Raw genomic sequence first — 5539 nt, 5'->3', positions numbered from 1 at the left:
GCACTGACCTATCGAGCAGAGCTAACACCAATTTAGAAAGACCGTTTATTACTGGTCAAGCAGCACTGACCTATCGAGCAGAGCTAACACCAATTTAGAAAGACCGTTTATTACTGGTCAAGCAGCACTGACCTATCGAGCAGAGCTAACACCAATTTAGAAAGACAGTTTGTTACTGGTCAAGGAGCACTGACCTATCGAGCAGAGCTAACACCAATTTACAAAGACAGTTTGTTACTGGTCAAGCAGATTTTCGGACTCCAGTGTTTACTTCCAGAAAGTTTTCATGGGATATGCAGGACAATTTCATATTTACTTTCCACACCCCCACCCCAATATTAAAAAAGTCTTCTCATCAGACTTAGCCCTGAATAAACAAATAAAACTTTCTTATAATGTACATAATCTTACCCGTCCTCCATACTGAAGCTTGGGTGGTGGTAAAATACGGCCTCGCACTTCCATCATGGTACTGTTAATGGACAACCCAAATTCTCTAATATAGGGATCGTTGTTGAAGTCTGCTTTACGCACCTACGATTTATCAGTAAAAGTACAGAAATGCATCAATAACAACAAAAAAAAGCAATTAAACATCTTTAATAACATTATGTAAAGAGTTTTCCACAGTAGTTTCACTTTAACAACAGAGAGAGAGATAGAAAATAAGACTTATTTTTCCATACAAGTCAATAAACTGTTGCCCACTTCAGGTTGTTCATTGTTTGAAAATAACTCTACATATGTAAAACAATTAAACTTTGATGTTTATCAATCCTGTTTTAACCTTTTCAAAACTGTCAACTTCTTCCCTGACAAACCAAGGTTTTTCTAATTCCCAATACATAGTTTAAATATATGCAGGGTCCATATGTTCTACACAATACTGAAGTTTATGACTGAGATAATAAACTTGAAATAATTATAAAACTTTTTATGAATATTTGTGCAAGAGCAAACAAATTTATGTGTATGAGGAGTTTACCAATAATCAAACGGCAAACCTAGATACATTCAAAATTTTAGACTTTGTACTAAAAAACATTAAATCAAGATATACATATTCCTTAAGCTTTGAATAAAACAAAAATATATCCCATTTATTTTTTAATTAATATTTTAAATATGTGAAGACTTTTTTTTTAGCACTGTGAATGTTGTAAGTATAATAAAACATAGAACATATTGTTTATCATGAAAGATGTATTACCAACATAGGTGGTTCTGGAACGTGAGCTGCATTAGCTGAAACCTGAAACCAGATAAAAATAATATTTTGTTTTTTCCTCAAGTTGATTATGTATTTAGAGTTAACACATTGGAATAATTGGTATATGGCCAAGTTTTATTTAATTATAAGTAAAAACCTCAGTACTTACTTGTGTAAAAAACAAAATTACATTTCCTTTTCATAAGCTGAGCATGAGTAACTAATGCTATGACACTAGCTAACAGAAATATTAATATCATATTTAAGGTAATCCACAATAACTTTCAAGGAAAAAAGAATCAGAAACACAAAATGTTTTCCATACCAAGTTATTAAATTCTCTAAAATCAGAAACACAAAATGTTTTCCATACCAAGTTATTAATTCCTCTAAAACCACAAACATAAAATGTTTTCCATACCAAGTTATTAATCTCTCTAAAACCACAAACACAAAATGTTTTCCATACCAAGTTATTAATCTCTCTAAAATCAGAAACACAAAATGTTTTCCATACCAAGTTATTAATCTCTCTTTCTCGATCAGGAGCTGATCTTGCAGTTGCCTGTAAAACAGAAAATATGATTCATTTCACGCTTAAAACATAAGCTTTTCAGGTCATGAATTTATTTGATAAAAGGTATAAAAAAAACCACTCAGAAAACAATGTCCAAAACTGTGTATTAAAATTTTGAACAATACTATTTGTACATTTTTAACTTTCTGAAAGAATATTATGAAATAATTTTTTTCCTCTTTTTCTATCATTATACATTGAGACTTTCTTGGCATTTAGTATTTTAACTATCTGCACAGGCATCCTTTACGGTGCATGTCACAAGGTATTTACTGACTTACATTCAAAATTTAGTTAAATTACTTTCTGTTTATGTTATACCAATTACTATGGCATAAATTTGTAGCTAATAATCCATATTTTAATAGTATACAAGTTTTAACTTAATTTTATAAGGCAATATTAAAAACTCCTGAATTTCCCCTAGTGTGAGAAATGTGACATTTTATCTCTAGACATCCCCTCTTCTTTAATTTATTCATCACCCCTCCAATAAGTACAAAATTTAACATAGCCATCAAAAAGAAAATCAGACCCCTCTTGCCACACCCATCTGTCACAACCATGGATTTGTTAACAGTTCTGTCTCATGTTTAATTCTGTATTATATATAATCAACAGAAAATCTATCAAATGATGTATTATATTACACTGTTTTCTGAACCTAGAATTGTCAATTTCTCTTTTAGTACAAGCTTCGGGCCCAGGGGAAAGATATTGACTATCTTGGATGAATTTGTAGCGACTCTTGCCGCATACTTAGAAAGCCAGAAAAATTGTGATCGTTATGGGACATTATCTACATACTATTATTTTGTTTCTTGGTGCATTAAGGGGTTAAGTGTCAATGACAGTCAAAAGCAAAAGAAGGTCCAAGTAAGTACTTTATTTATTGTTTTTCATGTATATTCTTTATTAATTATTATAAAAGTAACTAAAATGTAAAAATAGGAATCTCTTTAGGTTAGTTAAATTTAGATTAGGTAAAATAAATAATAATAAAAATGTCTCACATGTGGTAGGTAATGTAGTTCAATAGCATAACGTGAACTCCACATTCCCCAAGTAAGTTATAACTTATAATGGCACAAATAGCAGTTAGACAGAATTAAAAGGGCAATAAAATTTAAGTATAAACAAATGTTTACTGCTAAGAGTTTAAAGCTACTTAGGATAAATGAACGTAGTTTCATGTTACAATTTGAAGTCATTATAGAAAGAAAAAAAGGGTAATTTAGATTAATTTCAATATTTTTTTCGTGGTTACGAGGTCAGTCAAATTGACCAACCGTGTATAAAGTTAGGGTAGGGAAAATAACAGATAAAATATAAACTTTTACTGAAAACAAATGTTTGAAATGTATTTGAGAGGTTTTAGAGATTATGTAAATGAAATTTGAGATTTTTGTCATGAAGTATTTTTAATCTCAACATGAAAATCACTTTGCACTCGGACTGGTCAAAGAAAAAACTTGATATGTTTGCAGACTAATCTTTTTTTTTGTTTATCAAAATACTTCAATAAAGGTTTACTGAAAGTCTGCCAAATTTTGTGAAGATATACATACTATATTAAAAATTAGTAGTATCAAAACTACAAAGACTTTAAAAAAGTACAAAGTGGTCACGTTGTCGGTCAAATTGACCGACCACGTGTAGAGAGAGTTAATCACTTCTTTTCAACTTGAAATTTTTTAAATCACTATTTTTTATTTAACAAATTTCTAACCCATGTTATAAACTAAAACAAAAGCTGTGTGAAACACAATCCATTTTCTGCACGTTATTAGCTGAAGCTTATTGGAAATAAGTAACACAGTATTTTTACTCTGTTAAACAACATCTGTGGAAAACCAAGACTTTATGAAAAATAAATTAAAAATTTCAGACTCTACTTTCAGAAAATTAAAAAAAAACTCCCTAAGCTTGTTCCTCATCCCACTTTCACCATATAAAAGAATGACTCAAAACTAGTTAGTTCATTCAAGCAGGCCACTAGAGGGTGTATGATTTTTTACTGTTAACTGATGCAATTAAGATACAACAGGAATAATGATTCTATGGTTAGTTGACATAGCCGAACATGTTTTGCTCATATAGTTAGTAGACAAATACTACTATCCAAAACTACTTTGTTGTTTTTTTACATCATCTGTACATAAATAAGTTCACGACTAGTTTCTTTCATTTCAATAACATTCGTGGACCAACTGGTCATGGTCACTTTACCTTGATCATGGTGGAGGTCTGCATGTCGGTCAGCTTCTTTATACATCGCTGTCCTGCGACTATATTACACACCTACAAAATAACAATGGAAATGTATAGTAAGGCAACAGTGTATTACTTGTGCAAAACAATTTATGTTTCCTGTACGAAGCTTTTACATTTGTAGCTTAATCTAAGAAGTTCTTAAAAGTCATAGTTAGCCTATTATTTCATATATTATCTTCGCCCATGATGAAAGCTGAATAGTGTTCATTAACTTAAGATTTAATGTTTTCATTCATTTAGTGTTCAAAATTCTACACCTCTTCTTTTACGTTGGACATCATCCCACCCAGCAGGCTCCATCCAACTTGGAAAGATGTTCAGAAGAGTGTCGGGAGACAGGCAAGAGAACAATTCAACCAGGATTGCATTGGTGCAACTCTGAAGAATTATGATGGTGGTGTTATATCATGAACTATATTTTCCTCTTTAGGCATGAAACAGTTTGTAAAGTGTCTGTAGGTTTAAATATCTGTGGATTTTAGTTTTCTTAAATTTACTGCAGAAGTCATGGCAGAGTTTTTTGGTCACTAGACCAACACACTGTTCTGTGAAGATGCTCCTTGCAATGAAGAACATATGTCTCCTGTATGATTCTAAAGTAACAATATGAATATTCTGGAATAGTTTTCCCAGTAAACAAGTCTGCAAACATTTGGATAGATCGATTCAAAAAGGTTAAACAGCATTCCAAACATTATCCAAATGGTTAAGGTTAAACAGCATTCCAAACATTATCCAAATGGTTAAGGTTAAACAGCCTTCCAGACATTATCAAAATGGTTAAGGTTAAACAGCCTTCCAGACATTATCCAAATGGCTGAGGTTAAACAGCCTTCCAAACATTATCCAAATGTCTGAGGTTAAACAGCCTTCCAAACATTATCCAAATGGTTAAGGTTAAACAGCCTTCCAGACATTATCCAAATGGCTGAGGTTAAACAGCCTTCCAGGCATTATCCAAATGGCTGAGGTTAAACAGCCTTCCAGGCATTATCCAAATGGCTGAGGTTAAACAGCCTTCCAGACACTATCCAAATGGCTGAGATTAAACAGCCTTCCAGACACTATCCAAATGGCTGAGGTTAAACAGCCTTCCAGGCATTATCCAAATGGTTGAGGTTAAACAGCCTTCCAGACATTATCCAAATGGCTGAAGTTAAACAGCCTTCCAGACATTATCCAAATGGCTGAGATTAAACAGCCTTCCAGACATTATCCAAATGGTTGAGGTTAAACAGCCTTCCAGACATTATCCAAATGGCTGAGGTTAAACAATCTTCCAGACATTATCCAAATGGCTGAGGTTAAACAGCCTTCCAGGCATTATCCAAATGGCTGAGGTTAAACAGCCTTCCAGGCATTATCCAAATGGCTGAGGTTAAACAGCCTTCCAGACATTATCCAAATGGCTGAGGTTAAACAGCCTTCCAGACATTATCCAAATGGTTGAGGTTAAAAAGCCTTCCAGACATTATCCA

The 5539-nt window shown here is 32.7% G+C and overlaps 1 pseudogene; it reads right to left on the bottom strand.

Annotated features, from left to right (window-relative positions):
• The window catches only part of LOC106472874, a 36011-nt pseudogene that overhangs the window by 11234 nt on the left and 19238 nt on the right, over positions 1-5539 (bottom strand).

This window comes from Limulus polyphemus, unplaced genomic scaffold, assembly GCF_000517525.1.
Source record: "Limulus polyphemus unplaced genomic scaffold, Limulus_polyphemus-2.1.2 Scaffold5689, whole genome shotgun sequence".
Classification (NCBI taxonomy): Eukaryota; Metazoa; Arthropoda; class Merostomata; order Xiphosura; family Limulidae; genus Limulus; species Limulus polyphemus.
Note: the sequence above shows the minus strand (reverse complement) of the source record. Positions and strands in the feature narration are given on the sequence as shown.